Raw genomic sequence first — 13,067 nt, 5'->3', positions numbered from 1 at the left:
ATACCTCCACAGTTTTGGTTGGCGCTGCGGCCACTTTTTCTAGTTTTTCGCACCTGACCCGAAAAATTGCCCATTGTGTATTCAATAGGCGTTCTTTCGGAACTTTACAGTAGTGGGGTGATAAAACACACAAGTCAACAGTGTAAAGATGAAACGCTATATTTCAGTGCCAATATTTACAAAAAAACATATCACACCCAAGGTCAAACTGTGCAACACAAACATGACACCCAGTCTGGCACGGGGAACTTCAAATACGCCAGGTAGGCACTAATGTAGCCTACAGTGCCGTTCCCTGCTCTCAGGGCTATCCAACAACAGTGTATACCTCGGTGTTACCACAGTGAACGTTGAATTCTAGCCACCATTGTCAATAATAATGACGGCAACTTTCCCTACACACTCAATGCATAGGCGTCATGATTTACTTTCTATGTACAGATTTATCCCGGGTGACATGTTTTATATTTACACATCCAATGATACTCATGCTCCATTGAATGGCTAGGTACAATTCATGCATCGAGTTGATGGAGTCCGCACGACAATACAACAAACAGCTCACTGTAAAGATTAGCAGCACACTTAGACAGCAAAAAAAGTACATCCAAAACATGGAGATTTAAAGCACACAGCTACCAGTCTCCTATTCAAATGTCACACAGCTATATTGTATGCAGTGCACTAGGCGACATAAAATATCAATGCAACACAAGGTGGAAACACACGGAGAAATGAATTGGTCTAATGACCTTGCATAGTTCATTTATGCATAAACAGAAAAAAAAAAAAAAAACTTTCCCCCTGTCTGCTCGATGAGTAGTATAGCACCTGAATTTAAGCTTTCTGCTCACACATCAATGTATCATATCTCTACTGCAGACATTTAGATCGAAAATTGCATGCCCCAGTTCATGGATTCTCAGACCTGCTAAAATATACCAGTTTCTCCTAATCGAACTGCCCCATGAAAGTCAAAATTTTGGCAATTTTTCAAGTCCCTCAAAAGTTTCTCCATGCTTAGCCTCTGTGTACGGCCAAGTGAAGCTAGAAACAAGACGAATAAAACTTGAACAGGCTGCCTAGAAAAGAGCTCACTGGACTTCTGCTTGGCCTCATATCCGTGCTCTTTTTGGACACTGGAAGTAGTGGACAGGTATAATGTCTTGCAGTCCCCCCCAACAAAGAAAAAACCCTGCAATATATACATTTGCCATGTACTCCTGATATGGTCACTGTACTTGTTCACTACTACCACTAGCTAGCAACAAGCACAGTGTGTCCAATACAACGGCACCTATCAAAGTACAATGCACTACGGACAGTACAACAAGTCACCCATTCCTTAAATGCTTACCAATCTACAATTTGCAACCACGGCAAGTAACAACCAAAACAACAAGGACTACGCATCTTGCCTTGCGCTCTCCTTAGCTGCCACAGAGTGGGCAAGCGGTGCTGTACGGAGCGATTGTACCTGCTCTTTTCCTTCTGCTATGGCTTACGTATTTACAGTAAAATCTCCATGAAAGAGTTTTTCCAGCAGTCCCAAACCAAAGCCAGAAGAGACATTGCCTGTACACGCCAAAGCAACCTGTTACCCTGTTATTGCCGAATGACCATCAACCCATATTCTCATCAGGAGCCTGTGACATACAATGTTACAGGTGCTGTATACACACACATTACATAGATCTCGGGAAAAGTTTAAGACACCGTGGGTATTAGAAAAGCTTGGTGTGATGACACAGATTTTCGGCAGCTTGTGACAAAGCCTAGTATGACAATTACATTACTTCCGCTCCTCACAGCTGCTGCCACCATGCTTGCAAGAAGCACCACCTTTCTCTGGAATTTTTCTATCATAGGTAACTTCCATGCCTCCCTCCCCCCCCTTTCTTTACTTCCATTGGAGCCTACGTGTGAACTCGGCATTCTTATCGATTTTCGATTTCAGATCACTAATGTTGTGTGGGTGCAACCAGCATGGTGAAAGAAAAGACTCTGCACAAGCTACTTTCTATATGCCACTGAGAGAGAACAACACTTCCCTTCCTGTACATCGTTTTTGTTTAGCTTTATCGACCACTAAGAAACAACCATGCTCATGCCGCAAAAATCAAGCTTCGAATGACAGCAATTCTGGCCAACAAAAGCTCAGCATCAAATCAGTGGCCACAGGAAACGTACAAATCAATGGAGAAGAAGCTGCCCCTTCAGATAGAAGGCACCCGTCACTAGTCAATACTGGCCGGAAACATCAGAGATGCATCGTTAGCTCCAATGCACTAAATCTCTCTCAAGGGAACGTGCCACTGGAGTAATTGATCCCGACCAGGGTAATAGAGCAATGAACTGCCAAAGGCCGATTATTAGGCGGGACTGGCAAGTATTTACGGGGTGAACAGAAATACCATCGCAAAGAATCTGAATGCAGCCCTACATGGCGTGCAGACCATTCGATGGGCCACCAGTGGTAGTCACAAGTGTAAAAACTGTTCTGGAAACAGGATCGCCTAGACCACACGAATCCTAGCCAAGCCTGGCACATTCAGCCTTTCTGGCTCGAACAGGGTGGCCGAACAGGGCTGTGCTCAGAGCATTGCAGTTCATGCGCATGGGTGTACACGTTCTCACGTTGGTGGCACAAGGTTTGAGAAAGTTAGAACATGTGCGTATCACACACCCACTCATGCCTCCCCACAATGTTCACACGCACAAACACTTTGAGAATAAAACTCTCATAGAATATGCATAAGCAAAAAAGCAGGTTAAGTCAACAAGGGTTATTGCTTTCATACTAAATTACAGGCAAACAGCACACAACAGGAAAAAAAAAAAAAAAAAGAAGAACACAGAAACACCAAAGGAGGGAAAAAAAGACTCAGGAAAAGAACCCATGACTCCAGATGCAAACAAGTTTCTTACAAAATGACTCGAAATGACCAACAAGTGGCCTGCTTTTGCATTTGCCTTGACAAAAACTTTCTATGCTGCTATTATTGTCAGTCCCAGCATAGACGGCATTCGCAGATGAGACACGTATAATACCTTCTTATATACAAAATAAAAAAAGCCCACGCAATTTGTGGCATTGTTGCAAAATATGGATACATATGCAAAAAAGTCAAAGCAGTTTGTACAAAGCTTCAACATGAAGGTCAGAGTTTAACACGTCCATCACAACCAAAGTTTGTTAAAAGCAACAAAATGAGATGGCTGCTAATGGAATGGGTTTAAGTAAACAATGATCAGATCAAGTCAATACGAAATCTCAAAAACCAAGCACACATTCATGCAGGAAAAAAAGAGACAAACACAACCCGATGCAGTACGCATGTCACGGATTCAGTTGGCATGAAAAGTGGAATGCAATGCAGTAATACTAATACTGCGTACGACAAAAATGTCTTAAATAGGATGTAAAAGACGAATAGATGAAAGCAAAAGAACAAATATGTTGAATTTTTTTTACCGTCACAGACAATGGTTACACTGGTAGGAAAACTGAACCTCGACAAAAATATGGCAGATGCATATAAAAAATAAAATTACACCTAATAACATGCTTTTTAGTTAGTCACCAATGTCGCCCTCACATGCCAGCACCAGTGCCCGGCAGGGACTCTTTGTGAGTCTTGGATATCAAGAAGGTTAACCTAAATTTTGATGTGGACATAAATCAGTAATTGCTACTGGAATTGACCCCATCCCGTTTCGTATGGTGCAAGAAGTCTCTTTCACAAGGGCAGTAAGGGCAAAGTGTACACAAGTGTGAGCAGACACACAAAGGAACAGACACGGCACATCTATTCTCAGACGACCAGAGCTGAGAGTGCACAAAGCACAGCACAGCCACATACTTATTTGTGCTCTCTTTGGCTACACTTACTTGCAGTTACTGTAGGCGAGGAGAGTTACAGTAACTGCAGTTACTTGCATGAGAAAGTGTACACCTTTATGACTACTGCCAGTGCTCGAACCAACTGCCCTTTTTTCTCTAATACTGCTCTGTAATTCGTTGCTCATTTACCAAAACTGCGAGGTACACAGGTAAAAAATGACACGCTGTACTAGCCGTGTTTAAAATTGCAATGTGCGTTGCATTACTTAACACTTGAACAATAACTTCAAGAAATGCATCTCCTTATTCCATTCTTCCGGGGGAGGGGTTGTGGGTTTTGTTTTTATAAAAGGCACACGAACTCAACAGTGACACGTTTCCCCAAGCCTTTGTTCCCACTATGAGGAAAATAATTTATGGCACTGTGCACAGATGAAAAAAGCAAGCAGCACGATGAATGTCTAATTAATTACACATGTTGCTTTAAAGGAAATCCACATTTACATGATACACTCATAATGAGCAGGCCTGAGGAGCCAGGGTCACTTGAGATAACATTTCGTACCATGAGCCCCTTTGCTCTGATACATTATAGCATTCACTTACACTGAGAAAACCTCACTTCTTATGTTTGGACACACAGCCATAATGTACGGGTGCCCCAAAAAGTACACGGAGCACGGCCTCGCGAATTTAAAATAATTTCATTCTATGCAGCTGCTAGCGCAAATCACAAACACTCACAGCTCGATTTTACTTTGCAATGACTTTCTTGAAAAGCAACTTAGAGGATGCTGGCTAGGCACATAGAAGAGAAATCCCCTCAAAATCTCAAACCCATGCTCCGTTTACTTTTTGGGGCATCTGTACAAATGTTTTTGCCACAAATTTGCCCCCTGGTTTGAATAAAACTTTGCCCTTATCAGGACAAAGGCCTCTTTCCCAAGAAACTCCTCTACACCGCCCCAACCCATTCTTGGCCCCCCAAACCTCTCTCAGCCTCAACTTTCAGCTCCATTCGATTATCCAGTCTATCTCAACAATTCCACGTGCCAGTACCACTTTTATATGAACCACTACCTGGGTTGTAAATTTGAGTGAGTAGAAGACACATGATGGCAAGTTGTCACGTGGTTACTAGCAGGTAATAAAATTCTTTCCCAAAATTTGTTGGCACTTAGACACAATTTTTGCGGAAATAAGCAGCTGGCTGAAAAGACACCGGCCTCGCTGCTTTGTTTTTTGGCAAGCGTGACAGAAGAGTTGAAACTTGGGCCGATTAGTGCTTGAATTTGAAATGAGAACATCTGTACGTCAGACAGGACAGAGTACCACGGGGGCCGACCCCTGTACTGACTGGTAACCAAATCATTAACAATAGACTCTCGTTAAGACAAACAACACTTTTGCTCTCTTGCAATGTGCACAGTGCAAAAAACGTCAGCTTAAGACAAATTTTTGATACTACAAACAAATTTTCACGATCCATTCGAGTTCGTATTAACGGGAGTTCACCGTATTTGTTAGTGCTTCAGGTTTGAGAATTTGAATGCAGTGAAAATATTTGCAGGCTTTTTGCTTTCAAAATAAAAATGGCGAGAGCTATACTGTACCTGCAGGCGAAATGACCGGAGTGACGCCCCAGCTGTGAACATAATCGAATGGATGCAGTACTAAATTACTAACATTTTTTTGCTGTAATTTTGGTTACTCCTGATTGGCCAGCGGAATAAACTTTTGCGAAGCTTTAGTTTGTCCAGCCAGACAAGTTGAAAATTCTTTCAGAAAATTAGTATTTTAGCTAGTTTTGCAGCAGTTCACCCGGACCCCTGTGGCTGCAGAAATGGCCGAATCACTGCGTTTGTTTTAAACTGCGATAGATAATTATCTACAGTAATGAAGAAGAAACTTGGCCAAGCAATAGTGCCATTTTAACAGTAAAATGTGATATAATTTCTTTTAAATACGTTTCATAAAATTGGGCAATACTTTTTTCAACAGTGCAAAAAGGGAATTCCTAGAGGTTTTTAGAACTCTGCTGTAAACTAATCACACCCTAGAATTGCATGATCCTTTTAGTGGAAGAACACTGTACATTTTGATTTTACGTTATATTTTCTTTCACACCACTGCCCCTCATGAGGAGTCGGATGATGATGGTGCATCAAGAGCCAGGCAAGCATCATCCTCTACGATTAAAACAAAAAAAGTGGGCAGCACGTGCAGTTTTAAGCCCCTCGGAATTCTATTTTTGTGCCCAAGGCCATGTCCTGCTCTTTATTCTGCACAGTCAAGCGAAAATTGCAAGTTGGGTATCCCAGATCAAACCCAAAGCACTGGACTATCCAACAAGCGACTAGTGCTACGGGAAGACCATCAACTCAGTCAAGGGATGAGATAAGAAATTTTGGGAGCAAAGAATGGATTCGGACAGCACAGGATAGGAACTTCGATAAAGCTTGGTGTTGGGCTAGTTGGTATCTAGACATCATAGAACATATAGCGCTGAACTTTACACGACGAACACAGCAAAAAGGAAAAAAGGACACATGAAACGAATGATGCACTAATGAAGCGCATCATTCGTTTCATGTGTCCTTTTTTCCTTTTTTGCTGTGGTCGTCATGTAAAGTTCAGCGCTATACGTTCTATGATGGCAGGATAGGAGCGGTTAGACGTCAATGGGAGAGGCCTTTGTACTGCAGTGGACATAAATAGGCTAATGACGATGATGATCAGACCCAGTACAGCTATGGAAAATATGACCTTGTGCCTTTACAGGGGATGTGTGGGACACTGACAGGTGAATTCTAATCAAGCTGCAATTCGTGATGAAATCAGAGTAATTGTTATTTTGAAGCAGCAGTCTTTAAAATGAAGCAAAGCTGTATGCTGTCTATTTTTTTGTTGTTGTTTTGGGCCCACAGCTGCAATGCCAGTGTATGAGCGTTTGAAATTTAACATTGTGAAAGGCTAGAGCAAAAAGTGTCAAAAATTTACTTTCGTGCATTGAATGCAACAAGTTTTGTGCAGGAGGAGTGGTTACGGACACAAAAGTATTTAGAAGCTTCTATGTATTTAGCAGTGCATAATGCCTCGAAAAGCCAAGGCTTCCTTTTAAACCCAGTGGCACTCATGAGTTGAGCAACGTGTGTTTACCAAATTTTCTACGGTTTACCTACTGCCCTTCTAGGATTTCCATCTTAAGAAAAGACAAAAAAAAAAAAAAAAAAGCATCTGCAAACAAGCTGCTACGGCGACCTTCAATGTACACATCTAAGCATTTTCTTTCTAAATGCACACAAGATCCACATAAATACAGCTATGACAAAAACACTGGAGCAGTAAATTCCTTAAACGGACATTCAAGTGGCGCCCAAAAATGGGAACCACCAGAAAGCTGACGTGACCAGGTCAACATACAGAAGGATGTGCAATCGTACATGCTCCCCGCACCTCAACAGAAACAAGAAATTTTTTTTTCTCACATACCATGAGACAATGAACACTTATTGAGCGTGACCATTTTTTGACCCCTGTGGACAACCTGAAATCTCAGTGCTGGTATCTTTTTAGTAGGCATGTGCGAATATTTGTTTTTCCTCCCAAAATATTTAACTGAATACCACGTCACTCGATATTCACTTTGATCAGAATTGCAGCACTTGAAAATTTTGAAGTATTTGGCCCTAACGAACAGAGCAAATTGGTTGGCCTGTTTCCCCTTAAAAATGATGTGCATCTGGGGCGCAAAGCAAATATATTAGCCTAGGCTGTGCAAAGCAAACATAAGCCTATCAGCCTAGTCTTACCAGTGTAGGCTCATCAAACTCATTCAAACTCATTCAAACTCATTCAAACTCATCTATCTAGGCCCACCAGTCAGCGACCTGTGGGCATGTTTCTTCATCCATGTCCTGTTTTCACTAGTGAAATGCATTTAAGTAAAGACCAACTAGCCAAAATTTCAGCCTTAACTAAATCTAAGCTTTTTTTTTTATTTCTTTCATGACATCTGCCTCGCATCTTTCTCAAGAACACTCTGGGGCTTGGTCAATAAGTGTAACATAAACGAAGTCAATTGCGCATGCCGTGAGCAATACTTGGATACGATTGAACACCGCATAAGACTACATTATTCAGCAACATCGGTGAGAGAAACCACCCGTTTGATGCACTACCTTCCTTAACCATGGCTGCTATTTCACTGCCAAGCCTCATCTAATCTTCTTCACCAGCTTGCTGTACAAAGGTCAAAATCCGCTTGCCGAAGTAGGGCAGGCGCTGTGACCAGCAGATGCGGAAGCGCCTTTTTAGGAGGCCTGCAGTGGGTGTACTATTGTGATCTCTTTATCAACGGTGAACATGGGAGCACGTGGCATTGTATACTATCAAGGAAGCGTAGCGACATCACGGAAAACTTTGGTGCATGCGCATTGTCTGCGGCGTGAAAAATTTTTGCACCAGGGAAATGAGCTAGTCCCACTGCACACACTACACTGCACATTCCAAGGTTTCCCCGTGGCATCGCTACACTGCTGTCATCATCACGAGCCACGTTCACAACAAGGACAAAGAACACCCCCACTCATCTCCTGTCTGCCCGAATCCATTTCTTGCCCCAGAATTTTCGTAACTCATCCCTCCATAGTGTCAATTATGTTTCCCTACTTGTAGCCCCACCTCTCTGGAGCCGCTCCGTTACCTGATTTCGTCACACTCAGTGTTCAGCCCAGGCTCATTTGTTTTTCATATAATTTGGACTATACCTACCACCCGAGTTTGTTCTCTCCCTAATGCCCCGTGCTCTGCCATGTTTACCATGTTCACCTTCAAAGAGGTAAGATAGCACGCATTTAAGCTTCATTTTGCTGGTCTAAAAGTGTGACTGATGCATTCACTATGCAAAGGGGGAGAAATCCGAAATTCTGATGACCCCTAAAAGGCATGCCTTCATTACATGAACACGTTTTAACGCACCTGCACGCTGGCAAGCACTACAATAGCTAACATTGAGGTTCATTAGGTTTATGTCTTAGGCGTGCGTGGAGTGAACCACAAAGACCCCACAGCTCCGCAAAAAATAACAGATTGATTGACTGTGGGGTTTAATGCGCCGACGCTGCACAGGTGATGAGGCGCGCCGAAGTGGAGGACTTCGGATTACTTTTGACCACCCGGGGACCTTTAACGTGTGCCGAAATCTTGAACAATCGGGTTTGCTTTTTGCCTCCATCAGAAAAGCGGCCGCTGCGGCTGGCAAGAAAGAACAGGACACAGCTGATAAAGCAAGTGCAGATGCTATAGTTTCGGTTTCGGTGAGCAAGACTTTGCCTCTTTGTTGCTTTTTTCTTTTGGCGATGCCCACATGAACCTAACATAAACATTACCTAAAAAAACTTTATAGCTCTTCCACTATTCTGAAAGTGAAAGACCAGCAAAGCTACATTGTTGGATAACTGTATTGAGTTATATATGGTGACTTATTATACTGATCGAATAAAGACATAACTTCTTTAGAAATAACTGTAAAATTATTTTCATATGATTTGTTCTAGGGTAGTTCAATTTAACAAGGGTTGCAGCCACTATATATAGTTACACTTCTTCCATAGATGGCCATGTACTGACAGCAGAGGGGAGTCTTGCAACAATTACAACTTAACTATGAACTAACTAATTACGATAAGTAAATGAAACTCGGCATAACGATAGAATTATCTTAGCGGCCAGTTCTCATACACAGTAGACTCCAGTTAAGATGAACTCTGTTAAGCCAAACTTCACGGTTAAGGCGAACAACACTTCGCTCTCTTGTAATGTCCACAATGCAAAAAAACCTCCGCTTCAGATGAATTTCTGATAATACGAACAAATGTTTGCAGTCCATTCGAGTTTGTCTTAATGGGAGTCTACTGTAATTTGTTTCAGGGTAGTTTCAGTAAAACAAGAGTGACAGGTTTTCTGCAACCGTACTCCCTTCGTAGACGGCCATGTATTGACAGCAGACAGGAATTTTGCAACATTTATAACTTCACTGTGAACTAACTAAGAGTGACATGTAATTGGAAGACGGCGTCATGATAGCCACCTTAGCGGCCAATTTCAGTGACTTTTTTTTTCAAGATACTTCATCATCATCATCAGTCTGTCTACGTCCACTGCAGGGCAAAGGCCCCTCCCATAGACCTCCAATTATCCCACTCCTGTGCTAACCGGAACTAATTTATTCCCTCAAACTTCTTGATCTTATCTGCCCATCACTTTCTGCCGCCCCTGCCACGCTTGCCCACTCTAGGGATCCACTCTGTTACCATTAAAGGGACCCAGAAAAGCTTTGTGAAGGTGGCAATCAAATGAATTCAGGTGGTAGAACACATAACGGGGGATTTTTGAGCAAGTTTGAGCCCCATACGTTGTACGGATAATTTGCAAACAATTTTTGAAGATCGCCTTTCTCAGCCGATGAGCGCGCCGTCGCAGCGAGCCGACCGCGGCTGACGCAACGGCGATCGCGGCTGACGCAATGGCGAGGCGCCCCCCTGATTCGGCCGATCGTCGGTCGCCGGCAACGTCACTGCCATTGGCTTCCGGCTGCTCATCCTCCTTCCTGTGCGATCCCGAGGCGAAGGCGGGTCTGCAGCGATTGACGCATGCCTAGGCGCAGGAATGTAGCTAGTGGAGAACGGAAGTCGAGGGTCGCGATGTCACATGGCTATTCCCAGTGTTTAAAGCTGCTTTGAAAGAAGCAGAGAGGGAGGAGGAATCGATCGGCAAGGGGGGAGAGGTGCACTTAATTGCTTCTGGCGCAGCTAATACTGAATGTAGATCAATAATTCCAACGGCATTGCATCGATATATTGGTGCTAAGTGACAATACAGTCCTTTTGTAACTTTTACAAAAGGCTTTTCTGGGTCCCTTTAATGACCAACGGTTATCTTGCCTTCACATTACATGCCCTGCCCACGTCCATTTCTTCTTAATTTCTACTAAGATGTCCTTAACACGCGTTTGTTCCCTGACCCACTCCGCTCTCTTCTTGTCCCTTAATATTACACCTATCATCTTCCGTTCCATTGCCCGCTGAGTCGCCTTCAACTTAAGTTGAACCCTTTTAGTGAGCCTCCAAGTTTCTACCCCGTAGGTGAGTACCGGTAAGATGCGGCTGTCATAGTTTCTTCTTCAGGGACAATTGTAGGCTGCCACTCATTATCTGAGAATGCCTGCCGAATGCACTCCACCCCATTCTTATCCTTCTAATTATCTCTGCCTCATGGTTGGGATCCGGGGCCACAACTTGGCCTAAGTAGATATATTCGCTTACCACTTCCACTGCCTCGCCACCTATCTCACATGCTGCGGTCTCCCAAGGTTATTGATCATTACTTTGGTTTTCTGCATATTAATTTTCAGGTGCACGATTCTACTCAGCTAATCTGAGCTTACTGAGGTGTTCTCCATTAACCCTTACACCCACCTGTTCCCAATTCAATGTTCTGAATACCTCTTGTAAACATGCTGTGAATAACATTGGAGTGATTGTGTCTCCTTGTCTGACGCCCTTCCTTATAGGTATTTTACTGCTCGCCTTATGGAGGATGATGGTAGCTGTGGACCCATTGTAGATATCCTCTAGTATTCTTACGTAATGCTCATCTACACCCTGATTCCACAATGCCTGAATGGCTGCTGAGGTTTTGACCGAGTCAAATGCTTTCTCATAATTTTAAAGGCTATATACAGACGATCCCGGATCTATCGAACCAAGATATATCGAATTATTGCATATATTGAACAGACCAAAATCCCCTTGGAAATACTATGTGAAAGCAAATATCTTATATATCAAATTATTGATATATTGAAGTTATTTGCGATCCCCTTGGGATTCGATATATCTGGGATCGACTGTATAGGGGTTGAGTATATTCCGCGCATTTCTCCATAATCAATTGATCGTGTGAATATGGTCCATTGTTGAATAGCCTTTACGAAACCCTGCTTGTTCATTAGGTTGACTAAAATCTAAGGTGGCATAAATTCTGTTAGCGATTACCTTGGTATCTTGTAGATGACTGACAGTAAGCTGATCAGCCTGTAATTTTTTCAAGTCCTTCATGTCACCTTTCTTATGGATTAGTATGATGTTCGGGTTCTTCCAAGATTTCGGTACACTCATGGTTAATAGGCATTGCGTATACAGGTTGGCCAGTTTTCTAGTTCAATTTTGGCCGCCATCCTTCAAGAGGTCTACTGTTATCTGATCCTCATCAGGGGCTTTGCCCCCTTGCATTTCTTTCAAAGCCTTTTTTTACTTCTGTCGTTACTGGTGTTATGCCTACCTCCTCTGAACTACTTCTTTGTTCGCTATTCTGGATGTCATGGCTACTGTACAGATCTCTATAGAACTCTTCAGCTACTATAACTATTTTATCCCTATTTGTGATGACCATGCCTTGCTTGCCTATAAGTGCATACACCTGATTTTTCCCCATGCCTAGATGCCTCTTCTCTGCTTTCAGGCTGCCTCTGTTCTTTACAGCATGCTCAATCCTCTCCGTAATATACTTCCGTATGTCAGCTGTCTTACGCCTATTGATTAACTTCGAAAGCTCCACTTGTTCTATTCTGTCAGCTGGGGTGGAGATTGTCATGGTTTGCCGTCTCCTAATTAGATCTTTCGTCTCCTGGGAAAGTTTACCAGTATGCTGTCTAGCGATCGTACCTCCGACCTCTACTGCCCACTCTGTGATAATGCGTGCAAGATTGTCGCTCACTTCCTGTGTTGTAAACCCTGCTTCCTCTGTTAGAGCTGAATATCGGTTCTGCAGGGCGATCCCGAATTCTTCACCTTTCCGTCTTACTGTTAGCTCATTGATCGGCTTCTTTCATACTAGCTTGTTACGGTCCCTCCTCAAACCTAGCGTAATTAAAGATGTTACCATACGGCTGTCACTACACCTCACCCTACCAAGCACTTCCACATCCTGCATGATGCCAAGGTTATTGCATAGTATGAAGTCTATTTCATTTTTATGCTCCCCATTTAGGCTCCTCCACTTCCACTTACGGCTCTCCCGTTTGCGGAAGAAGGTATTCATGATGCGTAGATTATTCCGTTCTGCGTTCTGAACTCAAGGTACTTACATTAGGCTAAAAGCTGCTGAGCATCTTACACTAGCTCTGGAGTGAGCGCATGCGATTCTTTGTTGACGTGACCTG

At 43.0% G+C, this 13,067-nt stretch overlaps 1 protein-coding gene across 1 annotated transcript in view; it reads right to left on the bottom strand.

Annotated features, from left to right (window-relative positions):
- Jarid2 (Jumonji, AT rich interactive domain 2) overlaps positions 1–13,067 on the bottom strand; it is a 128,374-nt gene that overhangs the window by 60,034 nt on the left and 55,273 nt on the right. The gene's annotated exons all lie outside the window — the stretch shown is intronic.

This window comes from Haemaphysalis longicornis, unplaced genomic scaffold (assembly GCF_048455015.1).
Source record: "Haemaphysalis longicornis isolate Haplotype H1 unplaced genomic scaffold, Haemaphysalis longicornis Haplotype H1 scaffold_1, whole genome shotgun sequence".
Lineage (NCBI taxonomy): Eukaryota > Metazoa > Arthropoda > Arachnida > Ixodida > Ixodidae > Haemaphysalis > Haemaphysalis longicornis.
This window is presented reverse-complemented; position numbering and strand designations above follow the sequence as displayed.